General features: G+C 42.8%; 1 protein-coding gene across 9 annotated transcripts in view; it reads right to left on the bottom strand.

Annotated features, from left to right (window-relative positions):
• ERG (ETS transcription factor ERG) overlaps nt 1–17,896 on the bottom strand; it is a 254,166-nt gene that overhangs the window by 20,978 nt on the left and 215,292 nt on the right. The gene's annotated exons all lie outside the window — the stretch shown is intronic.

The following is a 17,896-nucleotide window of genomic DNA, read 5'->3' as shown; positions in this document are numbered from 1 at the left end:
ACATTTCTAGGGCAGAGCCACCTCCCGGGTGGCATCCCAGCAGTGCAGCTTTCCAGAGCGACCCCTTTTCCTGCTGTCCCAGAAGAACAGCCTCCAGCCTGACTCAGTGACCTGTCAAAAGGAGGTGTCTTGGAGGAAAGACGAAAAAAAAAAAAAAACAACTCCAACTGACTCACACGCAGAGATCGTTGCCTTTAAAGGGAATTGTTCTGGAAGTCTAGGATCATTCACACCATTGCCCTCTGGTTGCTTAGAAAATCTAAAGTTCAATGTGGGGATGATTTTTGTGTTTTTTTTTTAATCATTCATCTTTTTCACTTACTTTCACTTTTATTTATTGATTTAAAATTTTTTTAAAAAATGGCAACTTTCTTTCCTTATTAAACTATGGGCATCTTTATATGAAAATAAAAAAGTTCAAGACACAGATCAGGAAGGTGTTAATTACCATCACACAAAACACGTATTTGTACATAATACTGAAAAATACTGACCACAAAATTGGAAATAAAAGTATAGGTAAACCAAAACCCCAGCACCTCCAGTGAGCTAGTATTTCTAAGAGAGAGCTGTCAGTTCCTTGCTTTTCCCTCAGAGAATTTGGTTTTGCACCTACCTGGCACCTGCAGGGTAGGGGATGGGCTGGTGGACTTTCACACCCTACAGCATGCTGGCAATGTCATCGTGCTCTGCTGCCACTAATGGGAGGGGACCTGGGTGGGATCCCAGAGGGCACAGCCCCGGGGAGACGGAGCAGGCAATCCCCGAGGGATATACAACTGGGACTGTCCCACATGGACACCCCAGGTGGAGGGATATTTAGGGCCCCCAAATACTGGCAGATGGAAGACACCCAGGCAGAGAGCAGGAGCCCAGAGTTCAAATCCTAGGGTCTCTCAACTTGCTGCGACCCCTGGAGACTGCTTCTCCTTTCTGTATCTGTTTTACATGTAAAAGGAGAACCTTGACCTTGGTTCTCTGGACAGGCCCTTAGAGGTCGGGCATGCCGAGATGTTCTGATCAGAATGAGTGAGAATCTGGTGTAAGGATAAGTCATCCTTTCAAACCACTTTGTAGCTAATAGCTCTAGAACCTTGTTTGGTCTTACTGATGTTTCGGGCTACTCAAGCGTGGGACACGTTGGAAGAGATTTCAAGTCTACAAAAGGAAATAGCAGTAACAGTGAGAAACAGCCAGAGAGTCACACCACCAGAGTTCTCACCTCTTCCCTCCCTGCCTTCCTCCCTTCCTTCCTTTTTCCTTCTCTCTTTCCGTCTCCCCTCCCCCCATTTCACACACTAATGTTTCATATCTTTTTTAATTTAAAGAAATTACTTCAAATCCAATGGAAGTCACCCCTTCGCTCCCCCCTCCTGAACACTCCAGAAGCAACCACCATCTGAACTTGATGCACACATCATCCCTATGTATATTTGAATACTGTTGCCATATCAACTATATGTACTGTTTGTGTTTTTAAACTTAACATGAATGATATCTGATTCGCTTTTGGCACCCACCACTGTATTTTCAAGATGTGTCCAAGTTAATCCATGTAGGGGTATTCAATCAGGTAAGTAGCTTTTGGGCCCCCTCATATGCATAGACCCAATTTACTGACCAGTGAATATCTGAGTGTCCACCTCCCTGGGTACATGTGAAGGCATCTGCATTGGCCCACAGCCCTGGCTCTACACTGGAATCACCGGGAGAGGGGAGCGTTGAACCTGGTCTCATCCCGGAAGACTCTAACTTAACTCTGCTGGAGGGCAGCCTGCGTATCGGAACTATTAAAAGTTCCCCAGTAACTCTTATGTGCAGGCAAGGTTCAAACCATCACCCCCAGGGCCTCACTGCTCAAAGTGTGGTCCTGGGATCTTGCAGAGTCAACATCACGTGGGACCTATTTCAAAACACAGAATCTCAGGTGCCGCTCCAGACCTGCATTTTCATCAGATCCTCAGATGATCCATGTGCAAGCACGGGGAGGTGCTGGCCTGAAGGGAGGACCTAGATGGGCAATTATTGGGGTGTGGGGCACATAAATGTTCAATTTTTCCGGTTAGGATGAGATTTCCACCAATTTTGTGACACTCACACTCTCAACCAGCAATCAGTGCATAGAATCTGAAAACCAGGGAGCACTCTGGTTCTGTGCCATCTGCAAAACCTGAAATGGCAGTGTTGACAGGAAGGTGTGCACATTCCTGTGCAATCCAAACACACGGGAATGCTCTGTTAGTCCGTGAAAATGGAGTGTGTATATGGAAGGTTAACTTGTCCACCATTGAGTTCAGATGGTTCTTTGCCATTGGGTCAGGATTTGACCTTGGGGGATAAAATGGTCAAAACTCCAGACTGTTTTTATAAAAGATCTTCTTTCTTCTTTTTCTCATGGCCTGTCATAATTCCTCATTATACTGATACGGATCGTATTTAAGGATCCCCAATTCAAGCCCTGTGCCCTTCGGTTCCGTGTGGAGGACAGTCATGACCTCTCAGACAGAAGATCCTCCCGTCCGCCATCCTCCCCAGGTCATTCTTCTTAAATCCCACCACCAGGTATTAGCCAAACCCTTCGTAATTGTGTTTTGTTTTGTTTTATTTTTGCCTTGAACAACCTAGAAGGACTATTTTGGCAGGGGGGGCGGGAGGGCTGGTAACCACTTCCTAGAAATCAGTTCATTCTGGGACTGCATTTTCTTCTCTTAATGGTTTAACTAGATATTCTAAAAATGATATATAAATATCTTCCCGAAAGTCACAGGCTTCATGTTAAAATGGTAAAATGACATCTTAGGAAGACAGCCAAAAAAAAGAAGTCTAATCTCTCTGTGGTCCCTTGGTGTGCTGCTAATTGGGTTTCCCTTGCTAAGCCCAGGGCTGTCATGGCTCATTCAATTTTCCTTTCAGGGACTCATGGGCGAGACCCCAGGGACCAATTCCTTGACCTGCATTGTTCTTATTACCAACATTCTCGCTTTGGGTTGGTGAAACGGCCGTTCTCCTGTACCGTTGGCATGACTATAAATCACTACCACCTTTCCAATGAACAATTCGGCAATACATTTGAAACGTCTTTAAAAAAAATATGTGCATCATCTCTGAACTAAAAATTCCACTTCTAGAAATTTATCGTAAGGAAATAATAGAGGATGTGCGCAACGATTTATTTTCAAGGATGTTCTTTGTAGTGGTGTTTATAATAGCATAACATTGGAAACACCCTAAATGTCCAACCAAAGAGAACTAGTTAAGTTGTGGCACATTTAGGGATGTTCCTGTGATACTTGGAAACTAAAATTATACTGCCGAATAGTTTGATAGGAAAAAATGCTCCGAGTGGATTAAATTGAAAAGTTTGAAAACATTATTGAAACATAATTAAACTTTGCAAAGAAATGTAAATATATCCATGGAAAGAATTTTGGAGGGCTCGGCAGTAAGAGGTCAACTGTTGTCTCTGGGGAGAGGGTGATGGAGATTTTTAGATTTTTTTTCTTTCTCACTAAACTGTACTTTCTCTTTTTCTCTCCAATAAACATAGTACTTAGGTTAAAAAATTGTTTATAAAAATATATTCTTCTCTTTTTCAAAGTCAAAACAACATCTTACGAAGGATTTAAATACATATATAGATATTGGGACCTATTTTGAAATATATATATTTTATGTATTTTAATGTATATATATAAAGAGGGCACATGATGTGATGAGAACTGGCTGTTATACGCAACTGATGAATTACTGAACACTACATAGGAAACTAATGATGTACTATATGTTGGCTAATTAAATAAATTATATATATATATTTGTTAAAGTGTTTTTATAAAACTTTCAAGGGTATAAAATTTTAATCTCCCTTTCTTATGCAGTTTACTAATGGGGATTGCTTCCTTTGAAAAGAATAAAGTTACACAAGGTTGTGTTACTTCTGTTATCTTTTTGGGAATGGATCTCCACATCCCTGCCCTGTAAGTTTACAAGCAAAGAATATGAAAAACAAACTATGGCCATATGATAGAGTAAAGGACAGTCCTTTCTGACCTGTCCATGGAGTGCCATTATTCCGGACCTTCTCTGGAGGTGTCGTAACAGAGAACACTTCTCAAGAGACAAGCCCAATCTCCCACACATGAAGCACAGGACCCTGAGTTTGCCAGATCCCACTGTCTTCATAGGTGTCATTCTCAACCACTCCCATCCCACCATCCTACAGCCACACACAGCTGCCTGCCATCTCCTGAACCAATGCCCCATGCCTATGCCCAAACACCACCCACTGTTTGCTGGACTAGCCCCTTCTTGTCCCCTCTCCTTCGCTCACCGCCTCCTTTGGGCATCTAACCTCGATGATCTTGAGAGCTAAGCACTTATAATGACCCTTTGGGGCTGCACCAATGACAGCCCCACAGTGAGCCCCACCCTCCCCAGGACCTGGGCCCGGCATGGATGCTGTAGCCGTAGGTAGCGTTCTGTGGAGTTCAGGTCAGTGTGTTGGGTCCCAGCTCTCCCTTCAAATCCACAGAGAGCCCAGTAGAGTCTCTTGGATCTCCTCCATGACCCATAGTATGTCAGCAAAGCTTTCTTCTTCTGTCCCACCTTGCCATCACAAAAGGGGGCTCACAAGGTCCCACAAGATTCAACAGACCTCACCTCCTTCCCTGATGCCCAACTATGCATGGGAAGAAGAATGGGGAGGGGGCCACAGAATGGATCCTAGTCAAGGCATCACCTTGGGCTATGTTAAGGCATGCCATTCCACACCTTTGGGCCCAAGTGAGCAGTGCGACTTAGGCCCCATCACCTGATCTCATGATGGAGCCTGCTTTTCCTCTTCTAAAAACAACACGCAGAACTCAAGGACCTAAGGAATGACTCCCCTAGGAGAAGGACTACGATTCATTTAACTCAAGTAAGAATTACTGAGTATTTACTGTAAACACAAGTACACAGGAGGTTCAGAGGGCAGCCAGGAAAGGGAGAGATGCCAAGGAAAAAGGTAAAGTTTTCACCAGAAGGGCTTGGCTCGAACCTGCATTAACGAAAAGCATTTGACAGAATTCGGGTGACAGAAGCAGGGAGAAGCCCTTTAGTTTAGGGGAACAGTGAAAACCCAGCTTCATACCTGCAGAGGCATGAAACACCTGAGGTGTTGAGGGAGCAGTGAGAAACGGGGTGCAGCTGGAGTAGAAGACTGGAGAGAGAGCACACAGATGTAGGAGGATGGAGATGAAAGTTGGGGTCCCATCAAACAAAGCCTTAAGTATCTTGCTAAGAAGCCTGGACTTTATGATCCAGGGATTTCAGAGTCGCTGAAAATGTCGGAGGAATCAAATTACAATCACATCAAGCACAGCAAACTCGGTGGTAAAATAAAAGGCTTTATTGGGAGCCAAAATACCAATATTTGGGTTTGGATTCAACCACTGACTAGATGTAAACATTAACCTTTCTGGAACTTGTTTTCTTTTTCTGTGGGTAATTAAGTGAATGTTAGGGGAATAGAAAAGTAAATGACATAATGTATGTGAAACACTCGGCCAACAATAACATGGCAGAGAAATAACGCATCCACACAGTGGATTTCACATCGCAAACTCTGCTGAGATGAGCTAAACAACCTCCTATCGCAGGACCAGCCTCTTCCTTTAAACAAAAAAGTCTGATTTACGCTTTATTTTGAGAAGCTTTTGGAGGTGCTTCTGTCAGATGAATCATGAACCGCTGAAGATAAGTTGTTTTGTTTTCAGCCTCCAGGCCAATTGTTTGGAAAACAGCTGTGTCATCAGTCCACATTTCATGGACATCAAAATGGTAAACCCCCGGAGTCCAAGGGAAGAGGGAAACAGAAGTCATCTGCCTCCGAAGCCTCTTATTTGTATCTTCGATTCCATGGTTAATAGCCACAAGTTTTACGAAGACTATTTCAGTACATTGAAATGAAAAGAAAAATAATAAAAGCAAAGCTGAGAGTTCAAGAGTTGCACTGTTTAAATTACTGTTGGGGGATGGCGGGGGCAAGCGGTGCGTGGGTGGCGGGTTGAAATTATTTTTACATTTCCCTGAAACTGTTTTCTGACCTAGTAGCGTTCCACTGCTGCCAGGAAAATATTAAGTAGGTATTTAAATCAGGCAAAAGGATATTGCATTGCTGAAGACGGACTGAATCTTCACGAAACAGAATACCTCATGCAGGCAAACATCCTGTTTCAGAGACCACCTCCCCCAGAGGAACGAATAAAAGTCACGTTAAGCAAGAGTCAAACTGGTGAGAATAGCAGCCCTAGTGTCATTTTTCTCGAACAATATCCGCGTCAAATATTGGCTTCCAGATAGAAAAATCATCCTTGTTTAAGAAAAAAATACCAACAGAAAATGTACCCCTAAGCCATATCACAGTCCTATGAAGTCTTTGTTTATAAAACCAGGCCCTGGGCAAGTCTGCCAATCTGCTGTCTAAGACGCTCAAAAGCCTGCAAAAATAAGATTTAACATTTCGCCTCCTGGTAGGGAAAGACTTTACATTTACAAAACACGTTCAACAGCGAGAACTGGCTTCACTCTGGGCTTCACTCTACCACAGACTGAAATTTGAACTCAAAAAACCTATACTCAAGGCTGTTTCTGAACCTTTAAATTTCTTAATTTATAGATGAAGTTCAGTTATCATTTGGATAGCTATTGATTTCTAATTTTTTTGAATTAGGGAATTAGCCAGTGAATGAGGTATATATAACACTGATTTTTCTTTTATTCTGGTTGTTCTTTTTTTGGTGGCCTACTGTCTGGTCAATTTCTGCAAATGCCCCTTGAGAGTTTAAAAAGAATGCATATTCTCTAATTGTTAAGTGCAGGGTTTCTACAAATAATCATTGGATCAAAATTGGTAACATATACCTAATTTTTAGGTCATTGATCTATCAACTATTGAGAAAGGCATATTTAAATCTCTCACCTGAAGTGGATTTGTCCTTTTCTCCTTACAATTCTTTACATATTTTGAGGCTATGTTATTATGTACAAGTTCATCACTGTCACATAGTTTTCATGAATGTAATCTCTTCTATTTATTATTCTATTAACCCTCAATTATCTCCACTAGTGCTTTCTGCTTTTCTCTTTCCACTTTTGTCAGGTTTGTTTTGATTAGAATTTGACTAGTACCTCTTTCTCCATCTGTTTGCTCTCATTCTTTACAATGCTTTCGTAAACAGTGCTTCACTGACTTTCGAGTATTTTTCTAAAATCTAGTCTATCGCTCTGTCTTTAATGGCAACTTTGGCCTCCTTACACGTATTGTTACTGATCTGATTTCTGCCACTTTACTGTGTTCTATTTACCTTGCTTTGTATGTTCTTTATTCCTCCTTTCAAAGTATCTTATTGAATCGATCTATTTTTCTTCATTCCCTTTTTTTCCCCTTTCTCTACTGGTTTGGCTGTTTAACATTCTAGTTCTATTTCTTTGTTACTCTTTAAACAAAATCCACATTTAATCACCAAATATATCCTTCTCCCAAAGAAAGCAACGAATTTAGAAATCTTGAGCTCTCATCACCTATCCTTCATCTTATATGGTGATATTATCCAATGTTTTTATGCTACCCTGTTGTGCTCCCTACTTAGGATGCTGTGGCTGATACTCTATAACCGTTTCTCTTTAGATCTTATATCAACCAATTTCATTTCTCCCATTTCCTTCTTATCTCACTCCCTTCTTCTAGGATCCATTTTCTTTGTTTATTAAATCTCTTGTTATTTCCTGAAGTGAGGGTCTGTTAGCAACAAACTTTGACCCTTCGTTTGAAAGTATCTTTATTTCCCCCACAATTTACAGAATGGATTACAATGCACTCTTAATGAAGTTTTTCATCACATTCCTCTGAGGTTTATTTCACACTGGCTTCACCAAGCTACTAAATGAGTCTGTGGCAGGGCAAAAAAAAAAAAAAAAAGTTAAGAGCCCAGAAGAGAGCTAGAATCGTGTCAGTTTCTCCGAGCTAACTGAAGATTTCCTTCCACTGCCCTCAGTGTTCTGTGTCATTGTTGAGAAGTTTGCTGTCCTTATAACTGTCATTGTTTTCAGATAGTCTTTTTTCTTTCCTGGTTTTTAAGTACTTTGTCTTTGGTGTTCTGCGGTCTTGCCAGAATGTGATTAGTGTGGACTTCTTCTTATTTATTTTTCTGTCTTATGCTTCCCATATTTGGAACATGGTCTTATTCATCAATTTTGAAAAGTCAGATTTTATCTCTTCAAACATTTCATCTTGTCCATTCTCTTGATTCCCTCTTTTCTGGAACGTCTATTAGATCTACCCAGCACATTATCACGAGCCCCTTCCCTGCCCTTGACCTACGCTCATACTCCATCTCTTGGTCACTCTCCTGAACCCTGAAAACAATTTCAAGTCTACTTTCCTTAATTCACTCTTTGGCTTTTTCAAGTCAACTGTTCAACCCATCTATTGAGTTTCTGATACTTTTGAATCCTTTTTTGTGTTTCTAGGAGTTCTCCTGCTTCTTCTTCAAAATTATCTGTTCTTTTCCATAATGTCTTGCTCCTCTCTTTCTGGTTCCTTCTATTGTGTGTTTAACCACTTTTAAATCTACTTACTTTATATTCTCAGTCCCATGCTTCAATTATCTAACATTCTTGAGGGCTTAATTATGTTGTCTGTTGTTTCTGCTGAATCTTGGTCTAGGTAGATTGTTTCTTCCTGTTTTTAATTTGGAGCTACAGAGTCATCTTCAGTGAATCTTTATCTGCAGGAATCCTGTAATGCTTGGATTGAAGACATGTCTCTCCAAGAAGATCTCCTATGTCCTTCTGCCAGGTGTCTGAGGTTGTCCTTAGCCCATGACCACTTTTTGATGCTTAATTTCTCAGCCTGGGGTTGCTGTGAGAACCACAGTTATGTGCATATGTACATAGAGATCAGGTCTAACTCCCTGCTTTGTGGAAGACCAAGAACTCATCTCCTGCCCCTTTAAGACCCAAATCTCTGTATTATGGACACTGGTATCCCACCCCCATCCATGCCAACTGCGAGAACCAGGTGACACAGGAGGGTGGAGTACTCTGTTCTCAGCTCCTTCCTTGCTTTGAGTCGCTAAGAACTCACTGACTTTCTTCCCACAGCTAGGCATATAAAAGTGTGTCAGACTCCATTCTACATTTTCAGGTGCTCTGCAAGAGGAATACCTTAAGTTCTTTTTAAGCTCAACATTTTACTAGGACCAAGAGTCTTCTCGGCATATTTTTTACCTATTTACTTCAAAACTTTTCCATTTCCAGTGCACCCGTCAACCTAGCTCATGCTATGCTCTGTTTCATGCACTTATTCATTAATCAATTGCCAAAAAATTCATTGTACATATTAATCATGCAATACCCTACAAAAAAGTCAAACACTGTAAGAAAATACACCTAGCCTCAGCCTGTTTGAGATTCAATAATTTCATTAATTATTTTATTCAAAAAACACATGACTAAATTATTTTTGCTGGGCTCTAAACATACCTTTGACATTCTGACATGTCAATCTATTTCACTGGAGGGAGTCATTCTCAACTTTTCTTGAGTGGGTTATCTAGTTTTTGGATTTTGTTTTCCTTCATTTCTTCCCTGTGTTGCGTCTCCTTGGTTATTCCACAACAACACAGCTTATGCTCATGGTGTTTTAGATGCAATGACCTGTTCCACTTTCACGTTTCTCCCTGCTTGGGTTCTCTCTTTCCAAGGGTTGCCATAACAGAGTACCACAAGCCAAGTGGCTTAAAACAACAGAAATAGGTTGTCTGAGGCTTGTGGAGGCTAGCAGTCTGAGAGCAAGGTTCTGCAGGGCCCTGACCCCTCTGGGGCTCTGAGTAGAATCCTTCCCTTGCCTCCTCTCTCTTCTGGTGGCAGTCGGCCAACCTTGGTACTCCTTGGCCTACAGCTGCACCAGTTCAATCTCTGCCTCCATCATTACAAGGCCTTCTCCCTGCATGTCTTCACATCACCTTGACTTTGTGTGTGTCTGTGTCCAAAGTTTCCCTTTTTATAAGGACACTGGTCATTTTATTAGATGCACCCTCATGAGCTCATCTGGACTTGATGCAATCTAAAAATACTCTATTTCTAAATAAGGTCATGTCTTCAGGCACTAGGAGTTAGGGCTTTAATGTACCTTTTTGTGGGGCCACGATTCAACCCACTCCATATGCATATGTCAGCAGATCTCCCTCTTGAGTGTAGGGATTTCTCCCAAATGCTTGACCCGGATATGAAAAGAAAAGCTATAAGTTTTGGAGGTCTTACTGTATCTTCAGCATTGTTTATGCACTCCACATGTATTTTCTTATTTAATCCATACAGTGTCATACAAAGTAGGCATTACCATCATCCATATTTTGGTGCAGCTGCAGGCCAAAGAACACCAAAATTAAATGACTTTCCAGATCCCAGAGCTAGAAAATGGCAGATTTTGGAACCCAGGTATGGTAATCCCTAATAAATGACTCCTAACCCTAAGCTCTATGTGGCCCCCAGACTACCTTGTGGTTGGGTGTCCCATGAAATAAACATGAAATAAACTGAACCAGTTCATCTATCTTCAATTTTTTTCTATATTCATTAACATCTGTCCAGCCACTCATGCTAAATCTAAGCTATTTTCAATCCCACCCCAGAAATGTAGCAGTTATGTGCTGAGTAGACTCTTTTGAACATCTCCTCTAGTCTTTCTTTTTTCCTTAGTCTCCTTTGAAAAGGCCGTTTCAGAATCTCTGAACAAATTAACAAATGCATCCCACCATTCCATGTCCTTGTGTTCCTCCCTGGGTAATTCTGATAGGGTAGCACAGGAATGAGAACTCAGACTCCAGAGTCAGACAGAACTGGGTTCAAATCCTGGCTCTCCAAATTATTGCCTGGGACATCCTGAGCCATGATCTTGGCTTTTCTAGTTTTAGTTTCTTTACCTGTAAAGTAAGAATAATAAATAATACCTACACCATAGGGTGCTTATGGGATTTAAATGAGATAATACCTTTTCTACAAAGTGGATGGCCCAGTGCCTGACAACACTCAATAGATGGTAACTGTACCATTTCTGTGTTTATTATTTCGGCCACACATATAACCCCAGGGCAGTTTCCTCAATCACTACCCAGCTTATCATCTAGGAATATAATTCACTTTGACTTTAGGATTTAAGTTTTAGCTGGTTTGGTTGTCTGGTTGCTTGACTTGGTGCACAGAAGCAATTTAAACAGCTTATAGAAACACACTCCGTGATGTAGACATAGTGGGAGAGATCCTTGGGAGTGTTTAGTGGTAGGTGAAATGAAGACAAGTCGTCTTACCAACAAGTTCTGTAGCTAGACGTGAGCACGGGCTCTGGTCTTACCTACCTGTGTGAGTGTCCCTGGGAGAGGCGCATCCCTTCCCTCTGGGGCTCCATGTTCTCATGTGTAAAGGAAGAGGTTTGTGATTGTTTTCTCTGTCAACCTGACTGGATCATAGGACATCCAGACATTTAGTTAAACATTATTTCTGGGTGTGTCTGTAAGGATGTTTCCAGAAGAAATCAGCGTTTGAATTGGAAGACTGAGTAAAGCAGTCTGCCCTCCCCTGTGTGGGTGGGTGACATCAATTAACCCACTAAGGACCTGAATGGAATTTCTCCCTTTGCCTGGCTTTTGAGCTGCGACATCCATCTCCTATGTTTAGGTCTCTGGCTTTCATGCTTTAAGACTCAGACTGAGGGGCGCCTGGGTGGCTCAGTAGTTAAGCATCTGCCTTCAGCTCAGGTCATGATCCCAGAGTCCTGGGATCAAGCCCCACATCGGGCTCCCTGCTCAGTGGGAAGCCTGCTTCTCCCTCCCGCACTCCCCTTGCATGTGTTCCCTCTCTCACTGTGTCTCTCTCTATCAAATAAATAAAATCTTAAAAAATAAAATAAAATAAAATAAGTAAGACTCAGACTGAAATCTACACCATTGGCTCTCTTGGGCTCTCAGTTTGCAGACAGCAGACTGTAGGCTGCGGGACTTCTCAGCCTCCATAATCACATGAGCTAATTCCTCATAATAAATAAATAAATGGGGAAGGGGAGAGAGAGAGAGAAAGAGATTGGTTCTGTTTCTCTGAAGAACCCTAATACCAAGTTGAAGTAAGATCATCTAGAGGCTTGTACCTCCAACTCCTGTGACTCCATGATTCTTGCTAACTGAATCTGGATTCCCATTAACTCAATAAATGCACATTTACCGACCTCTGCACACAGGCCACGAGCTTGCTGCTGCTTTGTCTGGTGGTTAAGAATGTGAAAGACGTATTCCCCAACTTGCAATCTAATAGAATAGACAGGCTCATAAATAACTAACTCTAATACAGGTTCAAACATAATGGGTTTACCGTTTGAGCTTGGTCAGTGGGTATATTCTTCTATCACTTGTTATTCATCTGCTTTCAAAGCCCAGCTTGGAGATATTTAGGAGGAATTGTGTGAAAGCCATGTGAGCCCTCTGCCACTCCAAGAACTCAAAATCTTGACTTTACAATAAGCCAGACCAGCAAAGACTCACACTGGGCATATGCTCTCCATCTGCATGGAGCTGTTCTCTAATACAATTCACTCTGTTTATAAAGGATGTCGCAAGAAACACGCTAGTGAAATGGAGCACTGCAATCACGTCAGAATGATGGTCATTTCTACAGTCTCAGTGGACCCCAAAGGTAAAGTCCAGGGATCCTGCATGTAGGATTCAGAATTGAGAAAAACATCACCTTCCCTGTGAAACTTCTTTGTGAAAACAGGGATTATGTCCCCACATGACTTTTTATTTTGGCTGCCAGGAAGCTCAAAGCGATCTGATATCGTGGCCAAGCTCATGGTCAAATGTGGTCAAAATGGCTGCATTCTTCTTTCATGTGATTTTGGTTTTCCATTAATATTTTTAATTGCCTCAGGACTGATTCTTAATTTCTTTTTGATCAGTAGTTTGGTTCATGTATTTATCAGTAGCCTAGTTCACAAGGCATCTCAAATCCTCCATGGTACTAAATGGTATATGTGTATTTAAGTAAGTATGAGATGTATTCTAGAATATAATGTGGAACAAAATAAAGCATGATAATAAAAGAATTGGTCAGATGTCTTATGAGAAGCAAGTAAGTTGCCAAAAGATTAAGGTTGGCTTCCTAGACAGTGGGGGTTGCCCTGAAGAAGGATTTGTGAGCAGAGAATGGAGGAAGGGCATTCCATCGGAGGGAACAGCACGGATGGAGAAACACGGTTGTGGTGATGCAGAGGGTGAGGAGAGCGCGTGACTGGGGGGCAGGATGTGGTAGAGAAAAATGGCGGAGCCTGCAAAGGCATTTAAGAATTGTATCATGCACAGTACCAAGGAAGCTTCTCTTGACCATTCATGTTTATTGTGATCTCGTTCCTGCGAAGTTTTGAACCATTTGTCTGAATCAGTCATTTGAGCTCTTAACCCCACACTCTCCTGTCAGGAACCACTGACTTCATGTGGATGGGTCTAATCTACTTCTGACTGGCTCTGGTCACTTCTTCTGTGACGGGCATAAGAGTAGCAAGTCCTCACTGAACGCCTCATGGGTTGAGGAGAAGGGACCCAGTATGGAGGGTCTGAGGAAGACAAAATACCAGGAGTTCCAGCCATGGGTGTTTGGGGGGCAAGAATAGGGGGTCTTAAATCATATAAGAGCTTTTATTCATGGTGACTGAAACACACTAAGCGCTCAGTGAATGAATGAATGAAGCAAACAAGCGAATGTGACAACTCTTTATCTCTGAGACTTCTGATTGCCAGGAGTGCTCGTGCTCAAGGTGGATATTTAGAAAATAAAAGTAGAAATGTTTGACTGAGGAGTCATTCAATTACCTCTGAAACTAATAATACACTATATGTTAAACTGCATTTAAATTTGAAAAAAAGTAGAAATGTTTGAAAAGTGCAGTGCTTTTGCACCCATTTTAGGGAATAAAAACAGAGAAAAGGAAAAAAATCTTTCAAAATGATGTAAGCTGCTAAAACCCGATGTCCTGTTGCATTTTGGTCAGCATTTTGCAACTTTCAAGAAAAGTGGATGAAGACTGCACCTTCCTCTTTGTTAGCCTTGTTGGTTAGCACATTGCCAGATGCGCTGTCAATATGGAAAAAGCTACAGGGACCGCCAGAGCTACAGCCGGTACCCAGAGGGACAGCATCCCCGATGGCAGATGCTTCATGAGATGTCGTTAAACCTAGGTGCTTTAGAATACCAGCTCCACGGTGCAGTGGAGATCCATTTGTTTCTCAGCGGTGATCTATGTTCACAGACTTGGTGAGGCAGACGTGGGAACACATAGAAGTCAGATGCCTACATTGTGCCTGAGTTGTCTTTGCTGTTGATAGGAATGCAGCCCAGTGCCTACAGACCTCATACTGTGCTTGGTCCAGCTTGTCAGAATGGAGCCCAGGGATCCATCTCACACTGTATTCTGTGCCTTTAACCAACCTGGGTTTCCCCGTGGATGCCTTGACACATGGCCTCTGCAGATTTTATTTTATTTTATTTTATTGATTTTATTTTATTTTTATTTTTTATTTGAGTATATTTGTCACACAATGTTACATTAGCATGCCACCAATGATAGGTCCCAAAAATACATCCTAAGGGAGAAGCATTAGGAAGACAAAATTCCTTCCCACCAAATGGGTGACTCTTCATTTTTTAAATTGTTTAGAACATCAAGTGAAATTGTTGGTTATTTCCTATCTTCCTGGCCACTCCTTCTTCTAAAAGTAACCTAGCCTGCCTTTATTGAAAACGGTTAATGTGTATTTAAGTAAAATTTATTCGGTGCCTACTATTTAGATTAGAGCTTCTCAAACCGTATTATGTATGAAATCACCCAGAAAGTGCATCAACAATGTGGAATTCTTGAGCCTCCCCACATCCAGATTCAGGAAACTTGGAAATGTGCATTTTCAAATCACAAGTCTCCCAGGGAATCCTGATGCAAGTGGTTCTGATCGTACTTGGAGAAACATTTTCCAGCCGATGTCCAAATCCAGCTGAGCCAACCAATAAAGTGCCATTTCACCAGGTCACACATGTCTAGCTCCTCGTAAGACTGATTTCACTGAATGACCTACACAGAATAATCTACAACCATGTCAGGAACAGCCCAACCCCATGAGATGTAGACTTAGACATACAGATGTACACCAAATAGACAGACAGACAGACAAGTAGATTAAAAAGTACCAATGTGATTTATTGTCTAACTGGTGTACTTTGAGAGGGAGAGGCACAATCTACAATTTTTCCAGGACACCAGGTATAAGCCAGGGCTTTCTGGAATGTCTGCTGGTCTCGCTGATTGAGTGTTTTTCTCATAACTTCCCTGCTCCTCTCCTATGACAAACCAAGGAACACATTTTTCTCTAGACTCAGAATGAACAGCTGGGCCATCCTTCCCATATCACTTTCCTTTTTATCTTATGAACACTTAATCACATCCTAATTGAGGCATCCCCTTCCACTGCCTGCGGACACCTTGGAACCGAATGACACCCACCTCTTGCAACTGTGCAAGATTTAAAAGTTTGAGTTTTAAAAGCCAATGTTTAGAAATAAATAATTTTTTCAGCTATCTTTATGTTTGCACTTGTGAGTGTCATTCATGTGCTTAACTAGTAGGAACTCTATGTGCCAGGTGGAACCAGGTGTGGAGAATTCCATCTATGTGTGCAGAGCACTCTATGGCCAAGATGTGCCTGCATGAGGTGCCTGGGTCCTGGGCCCTGGAACTCGGCCTGAAGGTACAGATGCAGCAGCTGATGGAGCTGCCCCCAGGGTCTGCAATCTCATGGCCACACGGGGGAGTTATCTGGATTGTGCAATGCAGCTGTATGTGTGTGTGTGTGCGCACAGTGGGGGGGCTTGTGGAGGTGAGTGGTTGGGTGTGGGGGGATGGATGTGTGGTGGGTGGGTGGGTGTGGGTGTGTGGTGTGTGTGTTCATCTGTGTGTCTGTGTATGAGCACACATACATGAAGCTTGGCCAATAACTGAAAGACTCACAACTTGCAAAATCAGCCACAACTAGGTCTCTTACAAACACTATTAACTGAATAACTGCCTGCATTGGTGTGAAGCAACCAAAGGAGGGAACAGCTGAAAGAGGACTTTCTTCAGGGGATGAAACCAACCTTTACACAAAACCTTAAATATGAGCCAATCTGCATGGCCATCATTCCACCCATCCAACTGACATGTAATGAGCACCTACTACACAGTATCAGGAATGGTGGATGCTCTGACTCAATTAAATTGGTTCTTTGCCTCTTCCCCATATAAATATCTCTCCTGTTTTCTCAACATTTCCCTTAAGGTAGAAACCCTCAAGTCTGTCCCTGTTGGAAATGATACTGATGACTTCAAAGCACACTGACCCCCTGAGAGAAATATGACCCCAGCGGTAAACAGGGTGAGTGGCACCACGCATTATCTCCTGGGTCTGTGATTCTATGAAGAACCAAGACAAGAATCTCTCCTCGGAAAGGTTCTCCCATCTTAGAGAATGAAAAACTTTGTTTGCCTGAACTGAAGAAATGACACTCTTAGGAAACAAGGCTAAGGGAGAGACAGGTGTGGGTGGGCGCCCTTTGGGTTCCTCCCTCATTCTGTTCATATCCAGATAGCAGCTGAGGCAACAGCATCCCTGCCCTCCATTTCTCCCCAGGAACACCCTTGCTCTCAGCCTCTTTTAGGTTGCCTGCTTTGGACACTTGCATCTCTGTATTTTTCCCCATCAGCAGGAGCCCCCTTCTGTTCTCCAGCTCAGGAGCGAGTCACGGGTTTCCGGTAAGTAGCTCAGCTGCTGTGACCAAACCAAATACAGGGCTTTCGTATAAAAGTCAAGTGCCTTTCAATCAACATCAAAACCAGTTTTGTCCCTGTCATCAGGCCCACATGAGACTCCACCTCCACTGTTTCCAGTAAAATTCTCACAAGATGCCTCAAGATGAGGGATGGCCCTGAAGGATAATGCCTTTCATATCAACCACACGAAAGCAGCTTCATGCAGTTTGCTGAAAGCCACCACCACCCCACCACCCCACCCCACCAGTGACAATCCTGAAGTGAAGCTCAGTCCACGAGCCCAAGCTGGATGTTCAGCCAGGTCCTCTGTGCTTCTCGGTCTATGTGGAAGGCGACAGAAGTCCATGAAAGTGATTGTACACAGACTAAGGGGCAGTAGGATGGGGATCATACACAGACTAAGGGACAGTGGGATGGGAATCACACCACATAGGGGACTGGAGCCCATTCACCATCACACTTCATAGAGATGAATTTAGGTGACCCCTAGAGCAAGGCTGAATCAAGTTTGTGCAAACCTCACCCACACACAGGTATCCTTTCATCCATTCTCCCCTCAGTTAATGTTCCTTGAGCATCTACTGCATGTCAGGTGCTGTGCTTGGCCACAGAGGTTGGGCCTTTGGGGGCTGGGGCTGTATGGAGGGAGGAAGCTAATAAGCAAACGGTCACATGAATGTGCAGTATAATGACAGACAGGAGTGAACACCGTTAAGACAAATAAGGCAGGCGGGGGCTGAGGTCCCTGGGTGGAGTCGGGAATGGCTCTAGGTGGGGGGCCCTCAGGAAAGGCCTCTCTGAGGAGACATTTGCACTGAGCCCTGATGAAGGACAGAACTACCTGGAATCAAGGGTTTCAGGCTGAAGTGACAATAAGTCCAGGCTCCTGAAGCAGAGCCACAGGGCGACCAGATGGCCATCCTCAAGGAGTGACAGAGGGGAGCCCACAGGGTCTGTCTCAGGAGCCGAGACTGAACCCAGCACCTCCAGGAAGAGAACGAAGGGGAAGGA

Source organism: Mirounga angustirostris, unplaced genomic scaffold (assembly GCF_029215605.1).
Source record: "Mirounga angustirostris isolate CCGP_5_RB_7025 unplaced genomic scaffold, mMirAng1.0.hap1 SCAF_1, whole genome shotgun sequence".
NCBI classification, from domain to species: Eukaryota; Metazoa; Chordata; class Mammalia; order Carnivora; family Phocidae; genus Mirounga; species Mirounga angustirostris.
This window is presented reverse-complemented; position numbering and strand designations above follow the sequence as displayed.